Raw genomic sequence first — 17,009 nt, forward strand, 5'->3', positions numbered from 1 at the left:
AGTTTACCAGCCCGAGGAAAGACCTCAGTTGTGACACATTTTCCGGTGCTGGAGCCTTGACTACTGCCTCAATCTTTTCAGGGGACTTATGTAACCCCTCTTCATCGATGACGTGGCCACAATACGAGATCTGCTTCTGGAAAAACTCGCACTTGTGGCGATTAGCTCGTAGCCCATATTCCTTTAATCTGGTGAGCACCTTCTCCAAGCTGGCGAGGTGATCACTGTCATTTTCGCCCGTGACCAGGATGTCATGCAAATAACACTGGGTCCCTGGAATCCCTTGCAGGACTTGATCCATCGGCCTTTGCCAAATAGCCGGAGCCGATGCTACCCCGAACACCAGCCGGTTGTATTGATAGAGACCTTTATGAGTGTTAATCGTAAGGTATTGTTTCGAGGCTTCTTCTACCTCCATTTGCAAGTACGCCTGGGCTAGATCAATTTTGGTGAAGCGTTTACCTCTAGATAGCGAGGCGAAAATATCCTCAATTCGTGGAAGCGGATATTGTACCGTGTGAAGGACTGGGTTCACTGTCACCTTAAAATCCCCACAGATGCGGACCTTCTTTGGTTCCCCAGGCGTATTACTCAACGACCTCTTCATTACAGGAACGATGGGTGTAGCCCACTCGCTCCAGTCTACTTTGGACAGTACTCCTGAATGTTCCAACCCTTCCAGCTCTGCTTCGACAGCTGGTCTGATCGCATAAGGCACTGGTCTGGCCTTAAGAAACTTTGGGCTTGCATTTTCCTCTATTTTTATCGTTGCTGTTATGCCTTATAGTGTTCCGAGTCCCTCCTGGAACACTTCTTTTGCGTCAGTTAGCATTTTTGACAGTCGTCCAGGTGTGACATCGTCATCCTTTTTGGCCTCAACCTTCAGTGCCTGTATGGAATGCCAATCTAATTGTATCTTCCGGATCCATTCACGTCCTAGTAGTGGTGGTCCTCCATCTGGCAATACATATATGTCCATTTTAGGTATTTCCTGGCCGTTATATTTCACTTTCACCCTTATTTTTCCTTTGGGGTAGACTTTTTGCCCCGTGTACGTCTTCAAGACAATCTCTGTAGCTTTCAAGGGTATATGTGAAAATAGCCGCTTGTAGTCCCTTTGGTTTATGACTGTTAGGGCTGATCCTGTGTCCAATTCCATTTTCACTTGGACTCCGTCTATCTTGAGTGTAACCCAGATAGTCTGGTGATCCTCCATTTTGGTTACCTTATGTAGTTTCAGACAACCCAGCTCCTTGCTTCCGGAGTCTGTGTCACTTTTCTGTTCGTCTGAACTACTGACCATCACCTTGTGTACCTTTTTGTACTTCTCCTGTGGAGATTTCTTACTGTTGGTTTTCTTCCCAGACCTGCAGACTCTTGCTTATGTGTCCTGCTTTTCCACACTGTCTGCGCACTTGGTCCTTGAACCAACAATCCTTCTGGTCGTGTGTTGTTCTGCCGCAGCGATAGCACTTCCCTGTCCCATAGGACATTTCATTGGTGCCATATTCTTGCGGTCTCCGTTGTATCTCTGCAGCGCCCCTTGCGGCTGCTTCGTGTGATACTGCCATACTGAAAGCTTTGTCCAACGTAAGATCCTTTTCTGATAGAAGCCGTTTCTGGGTTCCTTCACTTTGCAGCCCACACACAAACTTGTCCCTTAACGTATCTGCTAGTCCCGCTCCAAACTGGCAGTGTTTCGATAGCTTGCGCAGTTCCGTTAGGTACTCAGCATTGCTTTTGTCTTTGTGTTGGTTCCTTTTATGGAACTTAAATCGTTCTGCTATCAGCAGCGGTGTGGGGTTTAAGTGGTCCTGTAGGATTTCTACGATGCTTTCGAAATTCTTGTTCACAGGCTTCTCTGGGGTTATTAGGTTTCGCAGTAACCCATAAGTTTTTGCACCCATGGAATTTAACAAAACCAGTGCTTTCCTAGCACCTGGCACTTCATTCGCCCTGCAGTACACCTCAATACGTTCCACATATGTCGCCAATCTTCGACTTCATTGTCGAACGTAGAGATACTGCCACTCTTCAGCATCCCTGGGTGTGACTTAACTGTCAAAAATGGCGTCTCCCGCGCTTCCCCTTCTTCTCCGCTGGCACAAAATGGCTTCTCCCGCGCTTTCCTTCCTTCCCGCGCTCGCCATTCTTCTCCGCTGCGGCTTCTAAAAATGGCGTCTCCCGCGCTCTTCCTTCTTCTCCGCGGCTCAATGGCGTCTCCCGCGCTCTCCCTTCTTCTCCCCGCGGACACTGTTCAGCCCTTGAGCCCTGGCTGTGCTCTGCGCGTACTCTTTTTTTGTGCGCCTTTCCTGTTTCTGCCGCTCGGTCCTGAACCCGGCTGCTGCTTTACCCTCTCTCTCTCCGTTTTGTTTTTCTTTGACGCCGCTCGGTTTTCATCCCCCGGCTGCGCCCTGTGCGCTTCACCCTCTGTCTTACCCCGTCGACGCTGCTCGGCTTTCTCTCCGCCGTCGGTCGGCTCCAGCCGCCGCTGTCCGGGAAGGATCTGCGCTGTACCTGTCGTCAGTCTGTTGCTGATCGTCGTGGCTGGGGAACCAAGCCCGGCTCTCCACAGCCTCCCCTGCGATGTTCACTCTCTGCCGGACGACTGGGCGGTTGCTCGTGGTCGACGCCCGTGCTTCTGGCCTCGACTTTCTTCCACCGCCCTCCCGGAGTGAATCCTCGAAGGGAAATGCAGAGTTGCAGGTAGATTCGAATCAACACTCGTCGCCACTGTTAGATCCGTGATTCTGAGAGTATGATATTTTTCAATAACCACACGGATGCTGTAACTTAACAATCAACATGTATTTACTAGAGTAGGGTAGTCTCAAGACTGGGGTACAGAGGCAGGCTCAAGGCTTATATACAGGTGTGGTCACTGCCGGTACTACATTATACAGGATCTGTAAAAGTAGTTCCCTCTTAAAGTTACATACATTACAATTGTGAGAGCCTGTGGTGGGAGATTTAGGATATTGTGTGTGAGAGCCTGCGATGGGAGATTTTGGAGCCTGTGTGTGAGAGCCTGCGATGGGAGATTTTGGATCCTGTGTCAGAGCCTGCGATGGGAGATTTTGGATCCTGTGTGTGAGTGTCTGCGATGGGTGATTTTGGAGCCTGTGTGTGAGAGCCTGTGATGCGTGGCTTTGGATCCTGTGTGTCAGAGGCTGCGATGGGAGATTTTGGATCCTGTGTGTGAGAGCCTGCGATGGGAGATTTTGGATCCTGTGTGAGAGCCTGCGATGGGAGATTTTGGATCTTGTGTGTGAGAGCCTGCGATGGGAGATTTTGGATCCTGCGTGTGAGAGCCTGCGATGGGAGATTTTGGATCCTGCGTGTGAGAGCCTGCGATGGGAGATTTTGGATCCTGCGTGTGAGAGCCTGCGATGGGAGATTTTGGATCCTGCGTGTGAGAGCCTGCGATGGGAGATTTTGGATCCTGTGTGTGAGAGCCTGCGACGGGAGATTTTGGATCCTGTGTCAGAGCCTGCGATGGGTGATTTTGGAGCCTGTGTGTGAGAGCCTGTGATGCGTGGCTTTGGATCCTGTGTGTCAGAGGCTGCGATGGGAGATTTTGGATCCTGTGTGTCAAAGCCTGTGATGGGAGATTTTGGATCCTGTGTGTGAGAGCCTGCGATGGGAGATTTTGCATCCTGTGTGAAAGCCTGCGATGGGAGATTTTGGATCCTGTGTCAGAGCCTGTGATGGGAGATTTTGGATCCTGTGTGTGAGAGGCTGCGATGGGAGATTTTGGAGCCTGTGTGACAGAGCCTGCGATGGAAGATCTTCGATCCTGTGTGAGAGCCTGCGATCGGTCATTTTGGATCCTGTGTGTGAGAGCCTGCGATGGGAGATTTTGGATCCTGTGTGTGAGAGGCTGCGATGGGAGATTTTGCATCCTGTGTGACAGAGCCTGCGATGGAAGATCTTCGATCCTGTGTGAGAGCCTGCGATCGGTCATTTTGGATCCTGTGTGTGAGAGCCTGCGATGGGAGATTTTGGATCCTGTGTGTGAGAGCCTGCGATGGGAGATTTTGCATCCTGTGTGACAGAGCCTGCGATGGAAGATCTTCGATCCTGTGTGAGAGCCTGCGATCGGTCATTTTGGATCCTGTGTGTGAGAGCCTGCGATGGGAGATTTTGGATCCTGTGTGTGAGAGCCTTCGATGGGAGATTTTGGATCCTGTGTGTGAGAACCTGCGATGGGAGATTTTGGATCCTGTGTGTGAGAGCCTGCGATGGGAGATTTTGGATCCTGTGTGTGAGAGCCTGCGATGGGAGATTTTAAATCCTGTGTGTCAGAGCCTGCGATGGGAGATTTTGGATTCCGTATTTGAGAGCCTGCGATGGGAGATTTTGGATCCTGTGTGAGAGCCTGCGATGGGAAATTTTGGAGCCTGTGTGTGAGAGCCTGCGATGGCAGATTTTGGATCCTGCGTGTGAGAGCCTGCGATGGGAGATTTTGGATCCTGTGTGAACGAGCCTGCGATCGGTCATTTTGGATCCTCTGTGTCAGAGCCTGCGATGGCAGATTTTGGATCCGGTGTGTCAGAGCCTGTGATGGGAGATTTTGGATCATGTGTGTGAGAGCCTGCGATGGGAGATTTTGGATCCTGTATGTGAGAGCCTGCGATGGGAGATTTTGGATCCTGTGTGTCAGAGCCTGTGATGGGATATTTTGGATCCTGTATGTGAGAGCCTGCGATGGGAGATTTTGGATCCTGTGTGTAAGAGCCTGCGATGGGAGATTTTGGATCCGGTGTGTGAGAGCCTGCGATGGGAGATTTTGGATCCTGTGTGTGTCAGAGGCTGCGATGGGAGATTTTCGTTCCTGTGTGTGTCAGAGCCTGTGATGTGAAATTTTGCATCCTGTGTGTCAGAGCCTGTGATGGGAGATTTTGGATCCTGTGTGTGAGAGCCTGCGATGGGAGATTTTGGATCCTGTGTGAGAGCCTGCGATGGGAGATTTTGGATCCTGTGTGTGAGAGCCTGCGATGGGAGATTTTGGATCCTGTGTGTGAGAGCCTGCGATGGTGATGTGCCTCAATAATGAAATGGAGTGTTCTCATCCACTGCCTGTAGCGTGGCCCACTCAATATCCTGCTTAATGCTTTTGAAGGCGGCGTGGGCCTCAGCAGAGAGCGGGAAAGCGGATGCTTTCAAGAGGGGGCGGGCTTTGTCGGAGTAGTTGGGGACCCATTGGGAATAATAAGAAAATAACCCCAGGCACCTTTTCAGGGCTTTGGGAGTGTTGGGCAGGGGCAGCTCCCGTAGGGCGCGCAATCGGTCGGGGTCTGGCCCGATTTCCCCATTCTCCACCACGCTGCCTAGTATGCAGAGGCGCGTGGTGTTGTAAACGCACTTGTCCTCGTTGTAGGTGAGGTTGAGTTTTTGTGCGGTTTTCAGGAACCTCTTGAGGTTCGAGTCGTGATCCTGCTGGTTGTGACCGCAGATGATGACGTCGTCGAGGTAGGGGAAGGTTGCCTGCAAGTGGTGGTCATCGACCATGCGGTCCATCTCCCTCTGGAAGACCGAGACCCCATTCGTCACCCCAAAGGGGACTCTGAGGAATTGGTAGAGGCGTCCGTTCGCTTCAAAGGCGGTGTACGGGCGGTCCTCTGGTCTGATAGGGAGCTGGTGGTACGCTGACTTGAGGTCGATGGTGGAGAACACCCGGTATTGGGTGATTTGGTTCACCATTTCTGATATGCGGGGTAGCGGGTAGGCGTCTAGTAGGGTGTACCTGTTGATCGTTTGACTATAGTCGATCACCATCCGTTTCTTCTCGCTACCCCTTACCACTACCACTTGGGCGCGCCACGGGCTGTTGCTGCGTTCAATAATGCGCTCTTTCAGGAGCCTGTCTACCTCGGTCGCGATAAACCGCCTATCCTCCCAGCTGTACCTCCTGCTTTTGGTCGCTATTGGCCGGCAGTTAGGGGTAAGGTTCGCGAATAGCGAAGGCGGCTTTACCTTCAGGGTAGCCAGACCGCACACTGTGAGGGGCGGCTGGGACCCACCGTACTTGAGCGTGATGCTTTGGTGGTTGCACTGGAAATCCAGGCCCAAGATCACGCTCGCACATAGGTTCTTCATGATTAATACTTTAAAATTATCATATACAGTTCCGTTAATGCACAATTGTACCGTGCAGTAACCCAGAATGGTCGATGTCTGGGTTTTATCAGCCATAGAGATGGTACCCTGAGTAGGGACCACCTTTAGGGAGAGTTGTTGTGCCAGTTCTGGGTGGATAAAGCTCTCCGTGCTTCCACTGTCAATTAAGCATTTAACCCGGCACCCGTTTACCTCGATGTCCACCATTGATCTGGATAGCGGGTGCGGCCTGGTCTGGTCCACTGTGACCGATGCCACTGTAGGGTCCTGATCGATACAAGATGGCGTCCACGCTGTCTGCTCACAAGATGGCGGACCCCACGAGGTCGGGCAAGATGGCGTCCAAGATGGCCGCTCCCACGGTGCACACGCGGCGGTGGCGGGTTTTCCGGCGGTTGGTTTTCCGGCGGGGTTCCCTCTGCACACCTTCCCGAAGTGCCCCTTCTTACCGCACTTAAAGCAGGTGGTGCCTTTCGCCGGGCACAGGTTTCTGGTGTGCTTTGGCTGCCCGCAGAAGTAGCAGTTGGGTCCCTGACGCGTCGTGGCTGTCGTAGGGCTTCTGGGGGGAGAGCGGGGCCCAGCCGGTGTCGGGCTGTCGGGCGGGGAAGATGCCTTCCAAGATGGCGGCGCCCTCGGTGCACACGTGGCGGCGTGGACGGCGCGGGCTGAAGAGTAGGCGTCCGAGTTTCTCTGGGCCACATCCAGGGATCGCGCGGTGTCCGCAGCCTGTTTCAGGTCCAACCCCGTTTTTTCCAGCAGTCTTTGCCGGATGTAAGTGGAGCTGAGGCCTGTGATGAAGGCATCGCGAACAAGCTCGTCAGTGTACACTGCGGCTTTTACATCTCGGCACTTGCAGTCTTTGCCAAGCATTTTCAGGGTGCTTAGGAACTCCTCCACCGATTCCCCAGGTCGCTGTGCGCGGGTAGCGAGCAGGTGCCTAGCATACACCTCATTCGTAGGCTGCTGGTAATGCGCCTTTAAGATGTCGCAGGCGGCCAGGTACGTCTCGGCGTCTTGGATGAGGGGGTAAACCCGGTGGCTTACCCAATTCCGCAGAATTCCGAGTCTCATCCTTGCAGCGTCCGTGGCGTCTTTGACGGCTGCGGAATTGTCCAGGAAGAATTCCATACACTCAAACCAGTGTCCGAAGCGTGCTGATGCATCCGGAGCATGTTGATCCAAATCCAAACGTTCGGGTTTCAGGAGTTGATCCATAGTGTTGAAAAATAAGCTAATAAAATTGATGTGCCTCAATAATTCCGAGACTCTAAGTTAGCAGAACAAAAACAAGGCTTTTATTAACTTAGAAAGTAACACGTAAGAGAGATGTCTTCCTTCTGGAGACTGAGGTCAGACTGAAGCTAGCCAGGTATGGGCGGAGCCCTACACACAGCACATTCCAGTACACAATACAATGAGGTCTGGGGGAAGGGAAATGACACTGAAACCGATCTCAGTCACAGGCAAATGGAATATTTCATCACAGATGGGGGATTTTGGATCCTGTGTGTGTCAGACCCTGCGATGGGTGATTATGGATCCTGTGTGTGAGAGCCTGCGATGGGAGATTTTGGATCCTGTGTGTGAGAGCCTGTGATGGGAGATTTTGGATCCTGTGTGTGAGAGCCTGTGATGGGAGATTTAGGATCCTGTGTGTGAGAGCCTGCGATGGGAGATTTTGGATCCTGTGTGTGAGAGCCTGTGATGGGAGATTTTGGATCCTGTGTGTGAGAGCCTGTGATGGGTGATTTTGGATCCTGTGTGTGCGAGTCTGCGATGGGTGATTTTGGAACCTGTGTGTGAGAGCCTGTGATGGGAGATTTTGGATCCTGTGTGTGAGAGCCTGCGATGGGAGATTTTGGATCCTGTGTGTGAGAGCCTGCGATGGGTGATTTTGGATCCTGTGTGTGAGAGCCTGCGATGGGTGATTTTGGATCCTGTGTGTGAGAGCCTGCGATGGGAGATTTTGGATCCTGTGTGTGAGAGCCTGCGATGGGTGATTTTGGATCCTGTGTGTGAGAGCCTGCGATGGGAGATTTTGGATCCTGTGTGTGAGAGCCTGCGATGGGAGATTTTGGAGCCTCTGTGAACGAGCCTGCGATGGGAGATTTTGTATCCTGTGTGTGCGAGCCTGCGATGGGTGATTTTCGATCCTGTGTGTGAGAGCCTGCGATGGGAGATTTTGGATCCTGTGTGAGAGCCTGCGATGGGAGATTTTGGATCTTGTGTATGAGAGCCTGCGATGGGAGATTTTGGATCCTGTATGCGTCAGAGCCTGCGATGGGAGATTTTGGATCCTGTATGCGTCAGAGCCTGCGATGGGAGATTTTGGATCCTGTATGCGTCAGAGCCTGCGATGGGAGATTTTGGATCCTGTATGCGTCAGAGCCTGCGATGGGAGATTTTGGATCCTGTGTGTGTCAGAGCCTGTGATGGGAGATTTTGGACCCTGTGTGTGACAGCCTGTGATGGGAGATTTTGGATCCTGTGTGAGAGCCTGCGATGGGTGATTTTGGAGCCTGTGTGTGAGAGCCTGCGATGGGTGATTTTGGAGCCTGTGTGTCAGAGCCTGTGATGGGAGATTTTGGAGCCTGTGTGTGAGAGCCTGCGATGGGTGATTTTGTAGCCTGTGTGTCAGAGCCTGTGATGGGAGATTTTGGAGCCTGTGTGTGAGAGCCTGCGATGGGTGATTTTGGATCCTGTGTGTGAGAGCCTGCGATGGGAGATTTTGGATCCTGTGTGTGAGAGCCTGCGATGGGAGATTTTGGAGCCTCTGTGAACGAGCCTGCGATGGGAGATTTTGTATCCTGTGTGTGTGTCAGAGCCTGCGATGGGTGATTTTCGATCCTGTGTGTGAGAGCCTGTGATGGGAGATTTTGGAGCCTGTGTGTGAGAGCCTGCGATGGGTGATTTTGGATCCTGTGTGTGAGAGCCTGCGATGGGAGATTTTGGATCCTGTGTGTGAGAGCCTGCGATGGGAGATTTTGGATCCTGTGTGAGAGCCTGCGATGGGAGATTTTGTATCCTGTGTGTGTGTCAGAGCCTGCGATGGGTGATTTTCGATCCTGTGTGTGAGAGCCTGCGATGGGAGATTTTGGATCCTGTGTGAGAGCCTGCGATGGGAGATTTTGGATCTTGTGTATGAGAGCCTGCGATGGGAGATTTTGGATCCTGTATGCGTCAGAGCCTGCGATGGGAGATTTTGGATCCTGTATGCGTCAGAGCCTGCGATGGGAGATTTTGGATCCTGTATGCGTCAGAGCCTGCGATGGGAGATTTTGGATCCTGTATGCGTCAGAGCCTGCGATGGGAGATTTTGGATCCTGTGTGTGTCAGAGCCTGTGATGGGAGATTTTGGACCCTGTGTGTGACAGCCTGTGATGGGAGATTTTGGATCCTGTGTGAGAGCCTGTGATGGGAGATTTTGGATCCTGTATGCGTCAGAGCCTGCGATGGGAGATTTTGGATCCTGTATGCGTCAGAGCCTGCGATGGGAGATTTTGGATCCTGTATGCGTCAGAGCCTGCGATGGGTGATTTTGGAGCCTGTGTGTGAGAGCCTGCGATGGGTGATTTTGTAGCCTGTGTGTCAGAGCCTGTGATGGGAGATTTTGGAGCCTGTGTGTGAGAGCCTGCGATGGGTGATTTTGTAGCCTGTGTGTAACAGGCTGTTTGTTTCTGACTGTAATATTTCCAGGTTTCACCAGGGGTCAGCAATGTGCTGCAGTTCTGAAGTCTGCATCTTCTTACGGTTTGCTGTTGGGGTCGGCTGTATCCCCTGCCCCGGCCTCGCTCAGGATTGGCTCAGCGTGATCCCACCATACAAGATTTTGTTAACCCTTCAAACCCTGAGCCTCCTCCACATTTGTTCTAATCCCTTTCTATTGCTGGGCTGTTCAAAGTCCAACACACGAGTTAGTTCCTAAATCAGCTTGAAACTTTTGTTGCAGTTTGATACAATGGACATAGAGTGAGTTGGCAGGGAGTGAGGCGCGTAAACACTGAGACTGGCCAGTAAAGTAACAGGACCCCTTATACAGACACAGCACAGCCCATCTTTATGCTAAACCTTCACAAAATGCTGATTAGGCCCCAGCTGGAGTATTGAGTCCAATTCTGGGCCACACACTTTTGTTGGATGTCAAGTCCTTGGAGAGGGTGCAGAGGAGTTGTACGAGAATGGTACCAGGGATGAGAAACATCAGTAATGTGACGAGACTGGAGAAGCTGGGGTTGTTCTCCTTGGTGCCGGGGAGGTTAAGGGGTGTTTAAAATCATGAGGGGTTTTGATAGAGTTGATAGGGAGCAACTTTCCACTGGCAGAATGGTCGGGAACCAGAGGACACAGATTTAAGGTAATTGGCAAAAGAACCAGAGGGGAGGTGAGGATAATTTTTTGACGCAGCAAGTTATTGTGATCTGGAATGCGCTGCCTGAAAGGGCGGTGGAAGCAGATTCAATAATAACTTTCATAGGGGAATTGAATATATACTTGAAATAAAGAATAGATTTGCCTTCCAAAGTTAGGCTTTATTAACTTTAAAATCGGCAGCATATCTTTCTACATCCAGTCCCAACTAAAGCTAGAAAAGGACTGAATTTAAGGTAGCCACAACACATCATGTGATCATCAACTACCAATGAGATTACAACACATATCCCAAGGCAGTTAACAACCAACGAATCACAATACTTTTACTAATCAAGGAATAATCACCACAATACTTGAAAAGGAATCATTTACAGGACTATGGGGAAAGAGTGGGACTAATTGGATAGCTCTGCCAAAGAGCTGGTACAGGCATGATGAGCCGAATGGTCTCCTTCTGTGCTGTATCATTCCCTTGATAAAGCTGCAAGGGGAGGGACTATTGCATCGTGTCTCTCCACGTACACACAAAACTGTGCAGCAAATACAGTTGAGACTCAAATAGGGCAGCAAACTGCCCTCTGGCTCGATTGGTGTGGTGTGTCCCCCAGTGTGGTACTGTGGGAAAGATGTTCCATCCCAGGTCTTATCATCATCAACCAACACTGGCGAGCGAGGATCCCCTGAGCCTAAGGACTTTGTTTAAATACATTCACGGGATGTGGGCATCACTGGCAAGGCCAGCATTTATTGCCCATCCCTAATTGCCCTTGAGAAGTTGGTGGTGAGCCGCCTTCTTGAACCACTGCAGTCCGTGCAGTGAAGGTACTTGTTAGATCCGTGATTCTGAGAGTATGATGTTTTTCAATAACCACGCGGATGCTGTAACTTAACAATCAACAGGTATTTACTGCAGTAGGGTGGTCTCAAGACTGGGGTACAGAGGCATGCTCAAGGCTTATATATAGGTGTGGTCACTGCCGGTACTACTGTATACAGGAGCTGTAAAAGTAGTTCTCTCGTAAAGGTACATACACTACAATTCCTCCCCTTTTAGATTAGTAGTACCCATAATATTCAAAAAACAATTAACACTTTAACATGTACATTAAACAACAATAGTCCATTTATAGATTCAGGCCTAGAAATTCAGTTGTTTGCGCCAGCCGCTAGCGCCTTAGGAGGAGGAGATGTGGGGCGCTAAGCGGCTAGCACCCGGGCGCAGCGCGATCTGTGCGTCTCGCCAACTTCAGTTAAGATTTAGCGGCGGCGCAAAGCCTTTGCGCGTGCTCAGCTGCGCGCGCAGATCCTGACGTCATTTCATCGTGCAACGCCCTTTGTGCGCCCCAAACCGGAAATTCAGTGGCGCCGGCCTATTGTGCGCCTGGCACCCCTAGCGACTGGTAGAGGGGAACGGTTCCCAGTCGCTGCGGGGCGCGGGGGGGCGCAAATTAAAGGGCACTCCTCCTGCAGTAGAAATGGCAGCCATTTTGCACCACTCCTTCTTTGTGAGAGACGGATCTTTGGAGAGAGACAAAGGTAGAGAGCTTTCTGGTTTGGCTCAACACTCGCACAGGTACTTGTGGCTTCAGGCCACAGCTTTGCACTTGTCTTTAACTTCAGAGCCATAGCATTGATTGGAAACATATAATGGGGGCTGCAATGGGTGGAAACGTTGGGCTTCTCCATTGCATTCAAAGGGCTCAGAGATGCCGTGAGAGAGTGCCAGTCATGGCCAGACAGAGAAGGGGCAACAGGCGTCGGCAAAGGAGGCCTTACCCACCCAGGGTATACCGCCAGCAGTTCTCATATCTGAACATGTCTGACGAGCAGTGTGTTCGGAGGCTGCGATTCCGAAGGGCGGTGGTCACTGAGATCTGCCACCTGCTTCGCGGAGATCTGCAGCCGCAGCTGAGGAGCAGGACGTCTCTGTCGGTGGCAGTGAAGGTGACGGTGTCTCTCAACTTCTATACCACCGGCTCCTTCCAATCCGCTACTGGGGACATTTCCAACATCTCCCAGTTTGCGGTACATTGCTGCATCCGCCAGGTGACCAATGCCCTTTTCAGAAGGAGACGTCAGTTCATCTCCTTCTCCATGGCCGTTGACAAGCAGCAACAGTGTGCAATGGGCTTTGCAGCATTAGCGGGCTTCCCCATGGTGCAGGGCGCCATTGACTGCATGCATGTGGCTTTGCGGGCACCTCTAGAGAATGCCGAGGATTACCGCAACCGGAAGGGCTACCATTCGCTCAACGTGCAGTTGGTGTGTGACCACAGGCAGCTCATCCTAGCTGTCAATGCCCGCTTTCCAGGCAGCAGCCACGATGCCTTCATCCTGCACCAGACTTCTGTGGCAGACATGTTCCAGGCCCAGCCTCACCCACGAGGATGGCTTCTCGGGGACAAAGGCTATCCTTTGTGCACCTGGCTGATGACCCCGCTCCGTGCGCCCAGCACCCCTGCTGAAGAGGGATACAATGACAGCCATCAAGCAACCAGGAACATCATTGAGCAAACAATCGGCATCCTGAAGCAACGGTTCCGCTGTCTGGATCGTTCCGGAGGAGCCCTACAGTACTCGCCTGAGCGAGTCTCCCATTTCGTTGTCGTGTGCTGCATGCTGCACAACCTGGCTATCCGCAGGACTCAGCCACTGCCACCAGACATTGGAGGACCACCAGAGGAGGAGGAGGAGGAGGACCAGCACAGGAGGGAGGCAGAAAGTGCAAGGGCCGCCCGTCGGCGGCTTATTGCACGTCGGTTCTAGGCCCCCTCTCAGGGAATGGCTTGTGCCAATGGAACAAGATGAATGTAGCCGCTCCACAAGCCCTCAGCCGAGCAGGGCAACCAGGACTTCCAAAAGAAAGCATGGACAGTGCGATTTAAGAACATTTATTACTTTGATACCTCTGTGCCCTTCCCACATAACAAACTAATGGAGAGAAGCCCCCCCAAAAAACACAAATAGACCAGTCTCGGCCTTTACAGAAACACAAATAGACCAGTCTCGGACTTTACAGAAACACAAATAGACCAGTCTCGGCCTTTACAGAAACACAAATACACCAGTATCGGCCTTTCCAAAAAAACAAATACACCAGAATCGGCCTTTACAAGTGAAACAAAACATTTGGCCACACCTTCTACTTTTTCCCCTGCGAGGGTGATGCGTTTCGCATCCGTGACTGGCCCCTACCCGCCCTGCAGCTCCTCCTCAATGGGACCCCAGTGGCTGCAGCAAGGCTGGGGGAAGGCTGCTGAGGGTCAGATGGCGAGACGGCAGATGCCCTTGGGGGTCGGCCTGGACCAGCTCTGGCCCTGGAGGGGCCGGCTGCTGACTGCTCCAACTCTGCTTGGGCGGCAGCAGTCTTTCCAGCGGCTGGTGGCAGCTGCAATGGAGGAGTGGCAGTTTCGGCTGCAGGAATGCTGCCAATCTGACAGATCACAGGTACTCCCTGGTCGCCTGAGACATTGGCACTCGCACGGGCCAGCACTGCAGCATGCGCAGCAATCTGCTGAAGCACAGGCTGCTGGGCTGCTGCGGCGCGGCGCGTGCCCTGGCGATGCCTGGCCGATCCAGCGAGGGTGGCAGCAGTTACTGCCCGTGTGGCCCTGGTCTGTGTCCGCATGACACCAGCCAGTGAATGCACGGCACGACTGAGCACTTGGCTAGAAGCCACCTGTGCTGCCGTGAAGTCCTGCAGACTCCTGTCCTGTGCTGCACTGAATTGTTGCAGACTCCTGGCCTGTGCTGCCCCGAATTCCTGCACACTCCTTGCCAGTGACTCTATGGAGTCAGGCATCCTTGCCACTGCAGCCATGAACTCAGTGTGCATGCGCTCAGCCTGGGCGGCCATTTCCGCTAGGAGCCGCACCTCCTCTGCGCTCACCGTAGCAGGACTGGAGGCCGCACTCACCCTCCGGGGAGAAGTCCGCCGAGCTTGCCCACCCCTCCCGCGTTGCTGCAGCCCGCTGGGCCCCGGAGCTTCACTCTCCTCCGACCCTTCCCCCCAGCTCCCCTCCAGGGAAGACGTGTCACCATCATGGCCATGGGCTGCCTCGGCTGAGGGTGGCACTGATGGTCCGGCTTCCTCTTCCTCTTCCTCCTCCTCGCCCTCCGATTCACTCACAGTGCCAGCTTGAGGGCCCGCCTCCTCACCTGGCGATTCACCATCTGAAAGCAGGGAGGCACAAGAGTTGCTTTAGAGTGAGGACAGGGCGGCAGCGAGGGAGGCATGAGTGCTGCTATGCACTGCATTGGTCCAACAGTGGCAAAGGATGCTGTTCTGAGGCGCAAGTGGAAAGAGAGAGGTCAAAAAGGTGATGCCCTTACCATTGGGGCCCACAACAGGGTCGGCATCTCCACTGGCGACGGGGCCAATCAGCCGGCCTGACATAATGCGCTCCACACGCTGCTCCAGGTCGGAGAGCTGTTTGAGGTCAGGATGGCCTCCCCCGGTCTCATGCTGCTGCCTTTGGTTGTGCGCCACCTTGCCCTGCAAGAGAAAGGACGGCCTCTAAGTGCAGTGTGAAGCCCTGATCTTGTCTGCACTGCCTCCCATGGTGGAATAGCCCTGACAGTGTGAAGCCCTGATCTTGTCTGCACTGCCTCCCATGGTGGAATAGCCCTGACAGTGTGTAAAGTCCTGAATGTGCAAGTGATTTTCATGACAGTCCCATAGCTGCTGGATGAGGGCTGGCCATTAGGGCTTTCAGGTCCCTTTGCCCATAAACTGAGGTGCACATGCAGGGATGAGGAGGACACTGGAAAGGGTACTCACCCTGACAACCCGAGTGAGGTCGTTGAACTTTTTCCGGCATTGCACAGGAGTCCTGGCAACCACGCTGTTGGAGGTCACCCTGTTTGACACCTCCCTCCAGGCTTTCCGATAGGCGCTGGGCAGCGGCCTCCTGCCACCTTCAGGGAACAGAACATGGCGCCTGCGTTCCACTGCGCCAACCAGCACCCTCAGGTCACCGTCGCTGAAGCGCTGCGCTCTCTCCCTGGCCTTCTCCATTGTCCTGGGCGTTGTACAGATCAAGCAGCAGTGGTCAGGCCTTGCTTCAGGGCTGCAGTGTGCAGGGCGTGGCAGCCAAACAAATCCACCCTCCCCCTTTAAGAGCTCACCGGCGCCAGAGTGTCTGCCTTCAATCAGCAACTCGCCGCACCTGCGCTGCGCCCGCCCTCGGGGGTATCGCCCCGGGCCGCCGGCTTAGCGCCTAATGATAGTCATGCATCGCCTGTTTTAGCGCAGCAGCAACCTCTTGGGGCGATGCAACTGAATATCGGCGAAGGTGGCGCTAAGTCGCGCCGGGCGCAAACTTTAACGGCCGCCCGGCTGTAGCGCCCCAAACGTGGCTATACTGAATTTCTAGGCCTCAGTCTTTGGGGCGGCTTCCTGATCCTTTCGGGATAGCGTCTTTCCTGAGGTTCTTGTTCTTGGTGCGGAGGCGATTCTGGCCCCTTTTCGTCGGTTATTTCATCCGTTTCCACTGCTACTGTATCTGAGGTAGATGCTACCGGTATGTCGGGTTCATCCCCAGGGACGCGAGACATGGGGTTGACTCGTTCCTGTGACGCTAAGATCTGATCGACGTGGTGTCTCACAATGTTCTCCCCGACATCCACTGTGTACATTAATGGCCCCTGCCTTCTGCATATCGTTCCGGGTTGCCATTTCTCTGTTCGGTAGTCACGGGCCAAGACTGGTTGTCCTACATTGAAGCTCCTTGTCGGCTTCTCATTGACGTGCTGGAATTGCTTATCTTCAACATTTCTTCGCACATTTGGTCTGAGCAAGTCCAGACAAGATCTCAACCTTCGGTTAAAGAACATCATGGCCGGGGTCTGGTTGGTAACTGCATGTGTCGCGTTTCGGTAGGCTAATAAGAAATTGTCCACCTTATGCTGTAGTGGAATTTCATCATCGCACATGGCCTTTATCGCCTTCTTAAAGGTTTGTACAAACCTCTCAGCCAATCCATTGGTGGCTGGATGATACGGGGCGGATGTGTAATGCCTTACCCCATTCCTTCTCATAAATTTTCGAAACTCTTCGGACACAAACTGTGGCCCATTATCAGAGCAAATCTGCTCTGGCAAGCCGTTCCTGGCAAATATGGTCCGTAGGACTGCAATCGTCTTCTCTGTAGTGGTTGAGGACATTTTAATCACCTCAGGCCATTTCGAATGAGCATCCACTGCTATTAAGAACATTGAGTCCATGAATGGACCAGCAAAATCAATATGCACCCGTTGCCATGGAGAGGAGGGCCACTCCCATGGGTGTAGAGGGGCATGTGGTGGTGCATTTTGGACCTTCTGACATCCTGAGCAGCTCTTGGTTAGGTCTTCGATTTGTTGATCGATTCCCGGCCACCACACATAAGCCCTAGCAAGGCTTTTCATTTTCACTCCCCCCAGATGACCTTCATGAAGCTCATTTAGCACTCTCTCCCTTAACTTAGGTGGAATCGCCACTCTGGATCCACACATCACTGTCCCCTGGCATACTGACA

The sequence above is a fragment of the Somniosus microcephalus genome, chromosome 3, assembly GCF_052327205.1.
Source record: "Somniosus microcephalus isolate GS21.2 chromosome 3, FLI_Smic_1.0, whole genome shotgun sequence".
Taxonomy (NCBI): Eukaryota; Metazoa; Chordata; class Chondrichthyes; order Squaliformes; family Somniosidae; genus Somniosus; species Somniosus microcephalus.